The 17,138-nt window shown below is 44.2% G+C and overlaps 1 pseudogene; it reads right to left on the reverse strand.

Moving 5' to 3' along the window:
- Nucleotides 1-5,642: 5,642 nt before the first annotated feature.
- On the reverse strand, nucleotides 5,643-7,053 carry LOC114503761 (annotated as a pseudogene).
- Nucleotides 7,054-17,138: the final 10,085 nt, after the last annotated feature.

The raw sequence follows: 17,138 nt of genomic DNA on the forward strand, positions 1-17,138 counted from the left end.
TCTCCCTTTGGATATGCTACTTTTGAAGCTAACTGGATCCTGCTCTGATGTTTTCTGAAGCTGGCCACTGAGTATATTGGTTCTGGGGCCTCTTGGGAGGAATTCTGATTCAGATCAATGTTTCACACAGCCTGTGACTGGCCTGGGGCAACCTGTTTAGAGCTACAAAGCAATCCATAGCTTGTTGCTGCCTCTGCTGGGCCTGGGTGTATGTAGGAAGGGCCAAGCTGCACCCTAAGGCTGGCTTTTACCAGCATTGGACCCAGGGGCAGGTCAGCAAAAGTCCTAAGGAAACCTGCCACCTGCCTCCACCTGCCTCTACCTTCTAGATGCCTGTTAGGCTCAGTCACTGAAAGAGACTCTGGTGGTGCTCAAGTTGCATGAGGTGGGTTCTCAGTGAGTCATCAGGTAGGGATAAGTAGTATTCACCAGACTTATAAAGGTTCAAACTTGGGGCCAATGCTGGGTCTGAGGCCAGTCAGCAAATGTTGCAGGGTATACCAAGTCTAGCTGCCACCCACTTGGTGCCTACATGCCTTTGTGGTGTGGTAGAGTGTCAGGGAGTTTTCAGGGTAAGGTCAGCAGAGTCTATTAGACCCTACCAGACCAAGGTTTGGCTGTATGAAAGGAAGGCTCTGTGTTGGTCAGGTCTGCAATGGAAAAATTTCTTTGTCTTAGAGTCACATAACTCAGTCTGTCCCAAAGTCAGCCATGAGCTTGATCTCAGCAAGGCAAGGCTATTGGGAGGTGGGAGATGTGGGAGTTTCCAGTCAGGCTTAAGGAAAAGTTGGGGGAGTGGCCCCTGTTACAGAGCCACACAACTCAGAATCTGCCCAGACCTCAGCAGGGCAAAGCCACCAAGAGTTCAGAGGGTGGGGACCCAGGAGCCCATAGGGTGGGGCTAGCAGATCTCCCATGAGGAGAAGGCACCAGTCAGGTTCACGGGAAAGTGGATAGAATGGCCCCCACCTCAAAGCCACACAACTCAGTCATTGAAACCTCCTAAGGTTACCCAGACCTCTACACCCGGGTCTAGGCTGCTGACTTCTTAGCAGAGCATAAACTCTGCAGGCACAAGGGATTCTGGAGGGTGGGGCTATTGCATTCCCTGAAGCTGATGCTGTAAGAAGGGACAAGCTCTGTCCAAGAAAGATGGTATCTGCAGTGTGTTAGAGTGACTCAGCATAGGGGTGGCCTGGCAGTTGTCCTCTTAGCTCTCTCCCCAAAGCCACAAACCCCAGACTCTTCTCACATAATTCTAGTCCACTCTGCCCTCCACTGCCAGACTCAAGGGTGAGTGGCTATGAATGACATTTTGTGCATTTCCCCTGTGTCTCTAGTAGACTTCTGTCTGCCTTTGGTGAACAGAACCATTGCTGATTTTCACAGCCAGATATTAAGTGGAGCCTCTTCCTGGCCCTGTTGCCCTGGACTGGGGAGCCTGGCTTCAGGTTGAGACCCCATGCTTCTCATGGGGAACCCAGTGCAGCTGAGATATCCCTCTGGAATCTCAGTCACTGTCTGTGGGAGCAGGGCCAGCCCCCTTTGAAAAAAAGATTATTAATTAATTTATTTTAGATAGAAGGGAAGAGGGGAATGGAGGGAGAAAGAGTGGAAGAGAAACATCATTGTGTGGTTGCCTTTCGCATGCCCCCTATTGGGGAACTGGCCCGCAACCCAGGCATTTTCCCTGACTGGGAATCGAACCTGCAACCCTTCGGTTTGCAGGTTGGCAATCAATCCACTCAGCCACACCAGCCAGGGCAGGGCCAGCCCTTTTTATGTCTTTGACCTTCTTACCAATCTCGGTGTGGTGTCTTCTGTAAATCTTGGTTATAAGACTATTTATTTATTTATTTATTTATTAGAGAGAGGGGATGGGAAGGAGAAAGAGAGGAAGAGAAACATTGACATGAGAGAGAAACATAAATTGATTGCCTCCCCTCTTCCACATACCCCAACGAGCACCAAACCCACATCCCAGGTGTGTGTCCAGAGCAGGAATCAAACCAGTGACCTTTCGCTTTGTGGGACAATGCCCAATCCACTGAGCCACACTGGTCAAGTCTTGGTTATAAAACTTCTGTTCAGGTAGTCCTCAGTTAGTTATTCAGGGTGATTGTTCTATAATAGCTGTAATTCCAGCTTGGTCATGGGAAGAGCTGAATGTGACTTCCACCTACCCCATTGCCATCTTAGATCAGAAGCTTAGCAATTTCATTTATCTTAAAGAATCAGCTTTTGGTTTCATTGATTTTCTCTGTTGTTTTACTCTATTTAACTGATAATTTACTCTGATCTTTATAATATTCTTTCTTCTTTTTACTTTGGGTTTAATTTGTTTCTGTTTTTCTGGTTTCCTAAAATGGACCTAAAATACTCCTTTTCTTAAATAGGCATTTAGTGCTCTAAATTACACTCTGCTCACTGCTTTGCTTCTTCTTGTATCCACGAGTGATTAAATATGTTACTTTGGATTGTTCAGAGAATACTTTGCTATTGATTTATAACTTAATTTAATGTAGTTAAGAACATGTTTTGTATGAGTTAAATAAATTAAACTATGTTAAGAATTTTATGGCTCTCAGTCCAAGTGCACTTGAGAAGGATGTTTTCTGCTGTCAGTGGATGGCACATTCCATGTCAGTGGGTCAAGTTGGTTGAAAGAGTCATTCACATCTTCTAATGTCCACAGTGATTACCTGTTACTTTTTAAATTTCAATTCATGTCAATATTTACCTGAGAAGAGTTTGATCTGAAATTTTAGAACAAAGTTAAATAGCAGCATTCTTATGTTTAAAAAATATTTTTTATTTATTTTTAGAGAGAGGGAAAGGGAGGGAGAAAGAGAGGGAGAGAAACATCGATGTGAGAGAAAAATGTTGATTAGTTGCCCCTCACACGCTCCCAGACCAGGGACCAAACCAAACACCTAGGCATGTGCCCTGACTGGGAATCGAACTGGTGACTTTTGGTTTTGCAGAATGATGCCCAACCCACTGAACCACAAAGGTCAAGGCACAGCAGCATTCTTATTTTGTTCCCCACATCATTGTGGAGACAGTCACTACAATGCTTTCCAAAGTGAATTCCTGTAAAATACTAGTGTGGTGAGATGCTCTGTAGAAACAATGTCTTCTAGTGTCAAATGGGTATGGAACACTTGGATGGCTAGGATACATATAAACACATAGAAGCTGTTTAACTTGGTAAATTTATTGTGTCTTAGATTTATTGGACCACAGCACTATTTTTACACTCACTATTAAAATCTCTCAGAACTACAATTATTTGTGACATATATTAAGAAATAACAAGTATATGGTTGTTGTATTCACACAGAGATTCTTTTTTTAAAAATATTTTATTTTAATTTTTTTTAGAGAGGGAAGGGAGGGAGAAAGAGAGAGAGAGAGAAACATCAATGTGCAGTTGCTGAGGGCCGTGGCCTACAACCCAGGTATGTGGCCTGACTGGGGATCGAACCTGCAACATTTTGGTTCACAGCCCGCACTCAATCCACTGAGCTATGCCAGCCAGGGCTTCACACAGAGATTCTTTATCATGTTAGAAAAATATTTTTAAAACTCTATTTTAGAAAAGAAACTTTCCCTGCATAAAGAACAGATAATAAATTTTAGCAAATCCTATTAAGATGATTATGTGATTTTTTTTTTGATCTATTGAAGTGATATCAAATAAATTCATATGTATTATTTTTCAACATATTTTTAACAATTTGTCAGAATTTTATTAGAATTAGATCACTATAATTGAGATGGGCCTAATTATTTTTGTATACGTTGATTTTGTCAGGCTTTGGCGCTGTGGTGTTTTCTTTAACTAGGATTGTTCCCTTTTTTTTTTTTGCTCTGCAGAAGAGTTTACATTGCATAAGAATTGTCCGCTGTTTGAAAGTTTGAGAAGGCTTGCCCCTAAAACTGTCAGTGCCCAGATCATGACTGGGTTGTGAATGTGTGTGCAGTTCAGGGAATGTGATTTGTTTTATATATAAAGGCTGGAGGAGTGTTAAGTGCTTGACATATTGAAGGCCTCCTTAAAATAACAGAGCCCCTTGACACCAAAGATAAGAAAATATGGACTCCCTCTTTATTACCTGACATGGGGGTTTCCTCTACTGGTGGATAAAGACAGGATTGACTAGCTGTGGCTTCATGTACAAGGCCCTGAACCAAGGTGGCTGTATCTTTATCAGCAACAGAAGAAACGGCGGTGGTTAAACCTTCCTAGTCAGCACCAGATAACCTAATGCTGCCACAAAGTGGGAAAACAGAGCAAGATCTGACAGGAATGGGACATCCCACCTGAGCAAGGTACCACTGCCTTGGAGACAGAGGCCCAACACAGGCCAAGCTGTAAACAGTCCTGGAGACAAGCACCCAGTGATGGAGGGCAAGGTACGCAACTTATCACCCAACACCAAAGCTCCCCTGTTCACGAGCAAATGAATTCCTGTTGCCTGTTTCTGAGGGTCTGCTCTGTGTGTTTAATAGTGAAATATGAACCTGCAGTCTTCACAGTGAGAGTAACTGCTGGCATCAGGGTTGTGATGTAACCTCTTAGCAGCCACCTCCAATTCTTTCTTTCTTTCTCTTCCTCTTTTTTTACTTTTTGCTATTTTTTACCATTTTAAGTGCATCGAGTGCATTCACATGGTTGTGTTGCCATCCCCCCAGTCACCTGCAGAGCTTCCTCATCTTCCCAAACTGAACTCTGTCCTCATCAAACATGAACTCCCCCCCCTCCGCCCCTCATCCCATTCTGTTTTCTGTCTCTATTCATCTCACTATTTTTTCTGAAAACTCAATAGTTCCTTTATTTTTATTTTAAATTAATCACTTTCGGACCACTTGGGAAGTGGTAAGAAATGACCTACAGATACGCTTACAAATGCTGAACCTACAGCTCCATGGAATGGACTGTTTCCTTGGGCAATTCTCACTGTGCCATTCACTCCACTGAGACCCAAGGTCCTTATTCCTCATCTCTTTCCTCAGCTGTGATTGGGGAATCAAGAGATGAATACCCATTAATCTCATGTCCACTTCTCTGCGAGTGTGGGTTTGAAGAAATGAGCCCCCCAAAATATAAAGATGCGAAGCAGAATTGAACCAATATAAAGTGACTCCAAAATAGAGGGATGAAATCAACTTTTCAGGTTAGAAAATACTCCCACGGACCTGTTTTGAGTCAGGCTTGGAGTCTGAAAAGGGTGCTGGGTAGGTAGCAGTTATGCAAACAAAACACTGAACGGCAGTGGGAGCCTCAGTTCTGGGCCTCACTTCCCACATGACCTAAATTATAATTCAGCAACATTCAATATGTGCTAACATGTAGGGAAACAAATGTAACAGGTGATAGAATAGTTATATATATATGATATATATTTTATGTGTATTTAAATTCTAAGGTTGTTATGGTAGAAATAAAATCAAAACATTTTAGAACCGCAAGAAATCACAGAGATCTAGTCAGTCTAATTACCCCAGAGCATAAACAAGAAAATCTGTGACTAATCATTGCCATTGTGCATTGGTATGAAAGGAGTGATTTCAACTCTGAAGTAAAACAATGTTTTTTTGACACTTTCAACTTCATGTCAGATTAGATAACAATTATATATAGGTCATAAAATTAATACATGAAACATATTTTTCTGCACAATTCATGTCAGATTTAATAGTCTCTTCAATGGTTTTCTGTACTGAGAACATTTTCACTGTCCCCTTGTTCTTAACACTGACAACAAACTCTGTAATCTTCGGCCTCCTTAGTACCAAGGAGCTCTTTTTGATTTACTTCCAGGTTTTTCTCCACAGCTTTAATTTGGAGAAGTGTTTCCAGGATATTTTTTGAGGAGGTATTTGTCCATATATACTCTTCTGTGTCTACTTCAGTCTTATTTTTCTCCCATTCCTCAGTTTTCTAAGACACATGGTATAAAACTGTTAGCAGATACATTTTATAATCAAAATTCTATCTCTTCAAAGGGTGCCTATCTGTTTTGATGGTAAGCACATCTGTGGTCTTGCAGTATCACTGTCCTACAAATTTAATAACTTTCTTCTTTGCATGATCATCTAACTTCAGACTGGAAAGTTTAACCCGTAAGGTAACTACTCATGCTTTGGGGTTCAGAATAGTTGGTCTTGATACAACAGAATCGGCTATGTCAGTTTCAGTTAGAAAACACTTCTGGCATTTCTCATCACTGTCCAGTGCAGCTGGCCACTCTGTGCAGGAATCTTTAGGGCTCCACCATGCTTTTTTTTTTTCAGTTTTATTTTGTATTAGTTTTAGGTGTACAGCACAGTGATTAGACAATCACATATATTTTACACTGTGTTCCCCTGGTATTTCCAGTACTCCACCTGGCACCATACATAGTTATTGCAATAATATTGACTATATTCCCTATGCATTACTTGCATCCCTGTGACTATTCTGTAACTACCAATTTATACCTCTTTCACCCAGTCTCTCAACTCCCCTTTGTCAAGTGCAGAAAATCGGGCTTCTTTGAAAGTTCTAGATTTCCCTCCTTCATCTTGGGCGCCCCCTTTCGGCTGGATAATCCCGTGGAAGAGGTGGAGTGACTGCAGAGGACTTAAATGTTGCTGCAGCAGGGCTAACTCAGGCCAGCGCTGGTCAACGGCGTTTTCTCTGTCCTAGGAGGTAGTGCCTTTCTTCTTGGTGGCCTTTCGGATTTGGATGTTCTTTCTGTTGTATGTGGACTCTGTCTCCGGGCGAGAGTGCTGGGTGCCGCCACGGCTGTTGCGGAGGAGAAGGCACTGCAGGGCCTAGGCCCCTGGCTTCAGGGCCAACCAGTAGGAGCACGGCTGCCTCCACCCCTGTGGAGACAACAAAGCCACTATCGCCGCGCTGCAATCTCACATTAGGTGCATGGAATCCTCTAGGGCTTGGCCTTTTATGATTGGCTTATTGCATTTAGCATCATGTCTTCGAGGTTCAACCAGGTTGCAGTGTGTGTCGGAATGGCCTTCGTTGTGAAGGCCATTGTGATGACACATTGCAGGTATTAGAGCAGAGAAGCACAGAGTCACAAGTCCCTGGAGCGAAGTCACAGGAACACCACACACAGAGAAACTGTCAGGCGTTCCTGCGGCCTGCGCTCCTGCGGTGCATCTTCCCTTTGCTTTGGCTCCTTAATTTTTATTTTGGTTCTAGAGTTATTCAGTGTTTCCCAGTAAGATTTCCTCTCCCCTCTAAAAAGTTAACCAGAATCAGTTACTCGCTATAGAAGAGCTTAACAGCTTTGGCTGGGGTGTGTTTCTTCCAGGGACTGTGGCCAGGACTGACTTGCCGGGGAGCCAGCACTGCTGTTTCCATGGTTGAGAGTGGGCTGCCCTCTGGGTTCACACTGGTGACTCGTCCCTGAAACGGCTATTCAAACTGAACTCACGGCTTAACACACTGGGGCTTTAAGTGAGTGAAGGAGAGTGTGCTGCGCTGGGAAACTCATCCTGTGATGTGAAGTCATTTTTCCTCGGATGAGTGAACACTAAAAATTCAGCAATGACATAAAAACATTTGGCTCTCTAAAGTTGTGGTCTTTTAAAGACTTCTTTCTCTTTTAAATAATTTTGGGAATCAAAAAAATTGAGCAAAGGGATTTCTGAAAAGATAGAGAAGAAAGACTCAGGACGGAAAGACACTGGACTCTTCTGGGTGCAGTGGGTTCACTGAACAGGCTGAATGTGTGAGGTCCCCATAGGAGACAGCCTGTCCTCCAAAGCTGCTGTGATCGGCTCCCACTCTTTGACAGTATCTCCTGCAGAACTGTAGCATTTAGGTTGCTTTCAGTAATAAGAACTAGTCTCATTTTAAAAGTTACAACCTATAGTCTCAATGAGAATGGCCAGTCCCATGTCCTATGCCCGCTTCAGCTCTACCCTCCCTCTTTCTTCCATGCTGGCCTGCAGCTTGGGGACTGAAGAGCTGGCTTGGGCTGTCATACCAAGTACTGCACACTGGGCAGCTGAAGCAACACACATGCATTTTCTCAAAATTCTGGAGGCTGAGAGTCTGAGACCAAGGGGTTCTGGTACCTCCTGAGGCGTCCTTCCTTGGCTTGTGGACGGCCGTCTTCAACCTGTGCCCTCACTTGGCCTTCGCTCTGTGTCCTCATCTTCTCTTCTTACAGGACACCAGTCAGATTGTATTGAGCCCCAGCCTAATGACCTCATTCTACCTGAATGATATCTTTAAAGGCTTTATCTCCAAGAGTCTCATTCTAAGGTCTTGAGGGCTAGAATTTCATTGTGCCAGTTTTGGGGGATATAATTAAGCCCATAAAAGGACCCATAGCAGAGGAAGAGCATGGCCACTTCTCCTTTTCCTGCCTCCACTTCCTTTTGTCTCTATTGTTTTCAGGACCATGAAGTGGAGGATAGAGGGAAGGGAAGTTAGAAAAGAGGATCAAAAGCTATTTTCAAATTGAATTGCTCTGGTTTGCTCTTGGCTAACACTGGCTTGCTGTTGGCTAACACAATAGTGGCAGGCTTTCTCTGGGCAGGCATGCAAATTCTGGCTCTTCTGTGGGCCTCAGTGTGGCTTCTTTAGTGACTGTGTGCTGGCATGAGGGATGCACTGTCTGGTGGCATCTGGCCCTCCCCCAGCCCCTTTCTTCAGGAGGGCACCCTATAGTCTCTGGGTCTGCATCTCTTCATGCCAGCTGTCTCCTCCTGGACCGGGGACCTACAAGACAGCCTCAGTGTGGCCACCTTCTGCAGCGTCCACTGGGCTATAGGAAACTCACTCACCCTGTGCCCTGCTGCTGTCTCCAGCATCCTGTAGCTGGAGACGGCTTAGCCAGCCCCCTACAGTGGAGGATCTGTGTGGAAAGCAGGCACCACTTGTGTCCACATTGCATGTATTTCCTACACTTAGAGGGACACGGGTCAGGTCATCCTGGGAATTCTCTCGCTGAACGCTGGGGCAGCAGTCAGCAAGCAGATTAGGAACAGCAAGTGCCCAGGCATGGACGGGGCAGGCTCTCTGTCCAGGGCAGTGGTCTCAGTCTGCATGAAGTGGAGGGAAAGAGCATTGTGGGGAAGGGAGGAGATTCACAAGGACCCACTCCAGGCCAACAGCTCAGGACTCTTGGGAACCTCTACTGCAAGGAGTTGAAGTATAGAGCTCTGGCTCTCATAGGCATTTGAGGGAGTAGATGAAACATCCTGGGCTTCCTGTGGACTGGCCCCCTTCTGCCCTTGTGATCATGCATCTCTGTTTCTGCCTCTCTCTGCTTGCGCCCACCAGTGTCTTCACTGACCCCCTTGCATGTTGTGGTCAGCAGGTGGCTCTGGCTTGCTCTGACTTGCTCTGACACAGCCCTGACATTCATGGCCTGACAGCTTGAGTCCCTTCAGGGCAAGGTGCTGACTCTTGGGACCTGCAGCCTTGCAGTAAAAGCAAGCTGTCCATGTGGCCTTCCATGCTTCCAGGAGTTTAAACAGGGGTGCACAGCCCAGCACTCCTGATGCTTTCAGGTTTGCTGTGCTCTGTCCCTGGACCTCCCTGCTCTCTGTTCATGAAGACTTTCAAGAAAACACCTTCTGAAGCTACTTCTGACTTTGCTCTTGCGTCTGTCCATGGGACTCAGGGGGAGCAGAAGCAATGCGGTGTCCTTCTTTGTCCAGAGTTCTTCCCAGGGTGCCCATGCACAGCAACGTCCTCCCTAGTCCTCTAGAGTGTTAGAACAGGAAGACCATGATGTGCGTGTCAGAGGCTGTCTGCCAGTGCTCAGCATTGCCGCTACCCTATGTTGCTACTCTGTTGTGCTGGGGACTAGAAGTCCCTAACCCGAGTCTCCCAGACTCCCTTGCCAGACACTTTGCAGGGAGGCCTAGGAGGAGGTGCTGGTGGGGAAGCAGGAGGCCTGAGACTGAGCAGCCTCTTGTCTCTTCTCTTGCTGTGGCTGTGGCTCAGGAAGCAGCAGCAGCAGGGGGCCACCAGCAGCATCACTGTAGCAACAGTAGCATTGGTGGTGACAGTTCCAGGGACCACAGCAGGACCCATTTCCCCAAAGGAGACACACAGAATGGTCAGAGGCACATGAAAAGTGACTGATGTCATGAATTATTAGGGAAATACACATCAAACCACAGTGAGACATCACTTCACACTCACTAGGATGGCTATGAACAAAAGGACAACACCAAGTCTTGGCCAGGATGTGGAGAAACTGTAGTGCGCTGTTGGCAGGAGTGTAAAACAGTGTGATTACTAAGCAAACAATACCCCTCTAAAGCTTAAACATAAAGGCGCCAGGTGACAGGGAAATTTTGCTGCTAGGTAAATTGAAAACATATATCCACAGAAGAACTTGTATATAAATGAACATGGTTCATTCATAACAGTCCCAAAGTGGAAACAACCCCATTGCTCATCAACTGATAAATGGATAAGCAAAATGTGGTATGCCCATCCAATGGAATATTGTTCAGATACAGAAAGAATAAGGTTCTGATGATGTGCCACAGCATGGATGAATACTGAGAATATCATGCTCTGTGAAAAAGCCAGACACAAAGGCCAGCTACTGTAGGGTTCCATTTACATGAAATGTCCAGGAGAGGCAAATTCATAGAAACAGAGAGTAGTATCCCTCCTTCTGGGACAGGGGAGGGGAGGATGGGGGTAATGCTCATGGGTACAGAGTTTCTTTTTGGGGTTATTAAAATATTCTGGAATCAGTGGTGATAGTTGCACAACTTTGTGAATGTGCTTAAAACCCACCCAGTTGTGCACCTTAAGTGGATGAATTTTATAATATGTGAATTACAGCTCAACAAAAAATATATGAGAAAAAAGGTGGAGTGTTGGGGTAGGGGCTGGGGTTTTATGAGCATGGGGGTGGCATGAACCATTGCTGGGGCCACTTCTCTGAGGAGGAAGGAAAGTCGAGTGCCTGAAGCCTGAGACCAGGTGGTTTGGGGAGGTGCAGGCTTGCAGCTCCGACCCAGCCTAAGAGTCATTTCCATCTTGAATGGTTACAGCCCTTTTAGTCTGGACTGGTTGTTAATTTGTAAGTAAAGCTCCTTGAAAAGCAGTTGGCTTTTAATCTATTTGATATGAGAATGCCGTACGTCCCAATAGCCTTACTCATGTACTTTTTATTATTTACCTTTATTATTTGTGTCAGTTTCTGAGGTAGGGATTTTTGGTCACTATGGGACTAATCAAAGCAGCGTCTTGGCTAATAAAAGGCTTCTGGAGAAGGCAACTTCAAATCAGACATCTGACTTCTCAGTGCCTTTTAAGATCAAGGATTCACATTTATTTAGTGTTAGGCTCTGTTCTAAGCACTTTGCATGTATTTTCCCATTTAATAACTACAACTATCATAACAATCACAATAAATAAGAAAATGAAGTATTTTACAGAGTAGAAAACTGAAGGGTGAAAATTTTAAATAATTTGTGTAAGTTTATACCAGCAATTTTCAACCTTTTTCATCTCATGGCGCACATAAACTAAGTACTAAAAATTCTGCAGCACATCCAAAAATATATATATTTTTGGCTGATTTGATAATATGGTTATAATTTTGATTGCTTTACCAAAAAGTAATAATAGTAATTACCTATCCTTTCAGCTCCAAGTGATTAAAACAAACAAACAAACAAACAAACAAACAAATGCTTATACAGGTGTATATAAGGGTTTCTGGTATCAAGGATTAACCAATCAGACACAACCTTACTATGGAAAATGACCAATAAGATGCATCTCTAGCTCTGGCTGGATGGCTCACTTAGTTGGAGCGTTTTCCCGTACACAAAAGGCATGGGTTCAATCCCTGGTCAGTGCCGATATCTAGGTTGTGGGTTCAATCCCAGGTTGGTGCACCTAGGGGAGGCCACTGATAGCTGTTTTTCTCTCACATCGATATTTCTTTCTTTCTCTCCCTCCCTTCCTCTCTTTCTAAAATTAATAAACATATCCTCAGGTGAGAATTAAAAGAAAGATTCAGGGTTCTGCTCATGTTCAGAGTTTGGGGAAAGCAGCTCAGGAGTTCTGACCACAACGGAGACATAGGTAGAAATACTTCATTTCTTCGCACAACCTAAAGAAGGACAACAACAAATTTAAATACAAAATACAACCAGAACTTCCAGATATTCAAACTTCATGGAAGTCCAACAACCAAGGAGTTAAAGAAACATTCATCCAGACTGGTAGGAGGGGCGAGGAGGATGCACAGCTAAGGAGGTGGCTGGTGGACCAGTTGGTCCCACATTCGTGGGCAGATAAGCTGGGTAGCACCGTTGGGAAGCGAGACAGACCATGGAACCCAGGGTTTCAGTGTGGGAAACTAAAGACTCAAAACCTCTGGATGTAAAAATATGTGGGAGTTTTGCCAGTGGGAGAAACTGTCAGGATCTCAGGAGAGTCTGTGGGAGAGGCCCACAGGGTCCTAGAACAAACACAAACCCACTCATCTGTGAATCAGCATCTGAAAAGCCACAATCTGCTTGTGGGAAGTGAGGGACATGACAGAAAGTAGGGCTAGAGGAGAGCCAGCAAGTGGCATTGTTCCCTCTCTGACCCCTCCCCCACAGACAGTGCCACAACAGCAACAAGGAGGGTTGCCACACCCTGGTGAATACCTAAGGCTCCACCCCCTTACAACATAACAGGTGTGCCAAGACAAAGAAATATGGCCCAAATGAAAGAACAGATCAAAACTCCAGGAAAAGAACCAAGTGATGAGGAGATAGCCAACCTATCAGATGCAGAGTTCAAAACCCTGGTAAAATTAGGATGCTCACAGAACTGATTGAGCTCAGTCGCAAAATGAAGGAAGAAATGAAGGCTAACAAAGTGAAATAAAAGAAAATATATAGGGAAACTGGGAAGGAAACTGGGACTCAAATCAAGGATTTGAAAACAAAATGAAGAAATAAGCATCCAACCAGAACAGAATGAAGAAATAAGAATTCAAAAAAATGAGGAGAGGCTGAGAAACATCTGGGACAACTTTGAACACTCCAACATCCAAATCATAGGGGTGCTAAAAGGAGAAGAGGAAGAGCAAGAAAGGGGAAACTTACTTGAAAAAATAATCAAGGAAAACTTCCCTAATCTGGTGAAGAAAATAGACTTCCAGGAAGTCCAGGAAGCTGTCCCAAAGAAATTGGACCCAAGGAGGAACACACCAAGAAAAATCATAATTAAGTGACCCAGGATTAAAGATAAGGAGATAATCTTAAAGGCACCAAGAGGAAGGGAGAGAGTTACCTACAAAGGAGCTCCCATAAGGCCATCAGTTGATTTCTCAAAAGAAACCTTACAGGCAAGAAGGGGCTGGAAAGAAGCATTCCAAGTCATGAAAGGCAAGGGCCTACATCCAAGATTGCTCTATCCAGCAAAGCTATCATTTATAATGGAAGGGCAGGTAAAGTGCTTTCCAGATAAGGTCAAGTTAAAGGAGTTTATTATCACCAAACCCTTATTATATGAAATGTTAAAAGGACTTATCTAAGAAATAAAAGATGATCAAAACCATGAACAGTAAAATGACAAAAAACTCACAACTATCAACAACTGAACATAAAAACAAAAACAAAAATTAAGGAAACAACTAGAACAGGAATATAATCACAGAAGTGGAGATCACATGGAGGATTATCAGTGGGAAGGAGGAGAGGAGAATGGGGGCAAAAGGTCCAGGGAATAAGAGGCATAATAGGTAGGCACAAAATAGGGAGAGATTAAGAATAGTATAGTAAATGGAGAAGCCAAAGAACTTATATATACAAGCAATGGATATGAACTAAGTGGTGATGGGGGATGATGGAGGGTTTTAGAATGCAGGGAGGAAAAGGATAAAGGGGATAACAAAATTGGGACAAAAAATGATGCAACTCTATCATATGACCTTTATATTTATGGTTCAAAATAAGGTATTCACACCAATGGCTATTGTTGTGTTGGCTGTTGTCATTTTTTAAATTGGACAATTTAAGGCAATTTAAATGAATCAAACTCATTTTCACCGGGGGCCACATCAGCCTTGTGGTTGCCTTCAAAGGCCAAATGTAATTTCAACTCCTTAACAGTTAAGGAGTAGTTACATTTATACAGTCCTAAAATTATTTCGGCTGTATAGCTGAATAGTGGCTTTGCAAGGAGTTGAACCCAGGCTGTCTTTAAATCCTACATCCTAGCCATGTTGTTATTTCAATAACATTAAATAAATTTACAAACCAATTTTAGAAGATAAGACAATACTCTTGACTTTATTAAAATTATCTAATGGGTTTAATATAGTTTAATACAATGTTTTAGCAGTTTTGAAAACACTAAGAGGCAGCACTCTCTTTGTTCACCAGAGGGCGCATCCAGCACAATCCCCAAGTTCATGGTTGTCAGCCTGTTTGTGGTTCTAACAGACTGGCTGTTAGCAATTACCTGCTGACGAAAGTCATCCTTCTGGCACCGTTTTCCACCTTTGACAAAATTCAAAGGTGTTCAAAGCACACACAAAGGAATTGCCACTTACAAACAGTTTACAGATCTGAGAGGCACTAAAACTATAGGAGTTCAGCTCACTGCAGCACTCTTTGTGCTTTTCTCTGGGAGAGGGGACCACACAGAGAAGGGTGTAGATGTCTGGGTCTTGGTGCTGACTCTGTCCTGTGAGGGGGACCCCAGAACAAGAACCTAAATCTGATGCCTAGTAGTCACACCCCAGGACAGAGTGACGGGGTGCGGGCGGCCCAGCAGGGGTCTCCCTGCAGGAGGAACAACATATTGGGACATGTTTGGGGCTAAGACCCTCAGTTGCTAAATAATAAAATCATCTGTAACACCCATGCAGGGCCTCAGGTGGGCAAGCAGTTTCCTGTGACAAGCCAAAAAAGGGAGAGATTTGTTAGGGCTGCTCTGCTCTGTTGCTTGTAGTTGAGGAAGTCACAGACTGATTGGTTCACTGGTTTTTCCCTTATGTGTGCGTGTACACGAAAAATATACTACATTGATATTAGAGAAACATGAAGTCACACACACACACACACACACACACACACGGGAGGGTAGCTCAATAAGAACACTCTTTCTGACCATATTTTATGGCATTGAGTATCACTTTATAGGTTTGAGTACATGTCATTCAGAGAAAAGGAATATTAAAGCAGTTTGGAAAGATTTCAAAACCCCAGTGCAAACTTTCAGAGCTCTTGGGTTTGAAAAAGAACTGACAAGATGTGTGCTCCAACCACTTTTGGATACTTGAGTCATCTCTGTGACTAGGTCTTCTGAGGGCATTCTGGCCCATGCTTGACTGTCTTTATGGTGGCACTGTTAGAAAATGATCATCTCTAGTCTCAGATTTTTAATGATCCCCACTAGTATTTATCAAACATTGGGTAAGATGGTTAGTTCTCTTATTTAACCTCTCCAGTGTCTCTGGGGGTGTATTAGTTACCTCGGGCTGCCCCAACAAAATATCACAGACTGGGTGGCTTGAAAACAGTAGTTCATTTCCTCGCACTTCTGGAGGCTGGGAGTCAAAATCAAGGGCCAGCTGGTTTGGTTTCTGGTATGAGTTCTCTTCCTGGCTTTTAGGATCTGTCTTCTTGCTATGTCTTCACGTAGTCTTTCCTCGGGGTGTGTGCCTGGGTGGGATGAGGTGGGGGGTAGTGAGGGAGTGAGAGAGAGAGAGAGAGAGAGAGAGAGAGAGAGAGGGAGAGAGAGATGTCTTTGGTGCCTCTTCTGACAAGGACATGAATCTATTGGATCAGGCCCTTACCTTTTGGATCTCTTCTACCTTAATTATTTGCTTAGTGGCCCCATCTGCAAATACAGAGTCACTGTAAATTGTGACTTGAATGTATGAATTCTGAGGAGACACAAACATTCAGTCCATAACAATGGAGTAAATAAAGATCAGTATCTTTATTTTACAGAGAAAGAATCTATAAGGAATCGATTTGTTTTCTCATACAATGTTGGGATTGAAACCCTCCTGACTCCAAAGCTGGTGCTCTCTCCACTGTGCCACATCCCTTATTCCTGGAAAAGAGAGCCAGTCCACCTTGGAAGTGGACAGCTTGAGGATCAGTCCCTGCAGCTCATTGTCCAGCCCAGGCCTCCAGAGAGGGAGACTTGACAGTGTGGGGGCCTCAGCCCTATCTAGTAACCAGGCATGCTTTTTTTCTGGAGTGGAGTCAAAGCAGGGGAAGTGGTGGGCATGGGAATCCCAGATACAGTGTCTGAGTTTGCCAGGGCTGCCCCAGCAAATCCCACAGGATGGGTGGCTTAGACAATAGACGTTTATTTTTTCACAGCTCTGGAGAATGAATATCTGATATCGAGATGCCGAGGTTTCTTCTGAGGCCTTTCTCCTTGGCTTGCAGCTGACCACCTTTTCCCTATGTCTTCCCCTGCATATGTGTGTGTGTGTATGCGCATGTGCGTGTTACCCCTAATTTTCTTTTCTTACTAGGACCCAGTCAGATTGGATTAGGGCTCCACCTAATTTAACCTAAATTACCTTTTTAAAGGCCGTATCTACAAATACTATCTGAGGTACTGGGTTAGGTGGGGGGACACAATTCACCCATAGCCTGCCCATGGGATCCCTTCTTCCTCAGAGTCCTGACCAACAGAGGGCGCTAACGCTTCCCATCCTGCTCTGGAAGGGTCAGGTCTTCAGCTGCATCCCCCAACCCCCAGCAGAATGCGCTGGAGTTGTTTCTCCTGGGAGTAGCCCAGTTTACTCCTGTCCCCCATCCACTTCCAAATGGCAGGGAAGACAAGGACAAATGAAACTTTGAATGTAATAAAATGCTGTCTTCTCTTTGAACTCTGGGATTGCATTTCTGTTACCAGAAAACATTTTTTCTTCCATTAGATAGCATGTCTCCCAGTATTCTATTTGCTTTTTTTCCTAGCAGCTGCCTTCTGTCCCCTCCCATCTGGCAATTAACCATGAGTGATGCAAATTGGTCTCCTTACCTATAATCACGCAGAGGTGTAGCTTGTTCTGGTACATGGGGTACATGCTGTCCTCTGAAGAGGGCTTGGAGTTAGGAAACCAGGCCTCCCCAGGACTTTGGAGGTATTTGGAAGAAGATGCAGAAGTGCC

This window comes from Phyllostomus discolor, chromosome 8 (genome assembly GCF_004126475.2).
Source record: "Phyllostomus discolor isolate MPI-MPIP mPhyDis1 chromosome 8, mPhyDis1.pri.v3, whole genome shotgun sequence".
Taxonomy (NCBI): Eukaryota; Metazoa; Chordata; class Mammalia; order Chiroptera; family Phyllostomidae; genus Phyllostomus; species Phyllostomus discolor.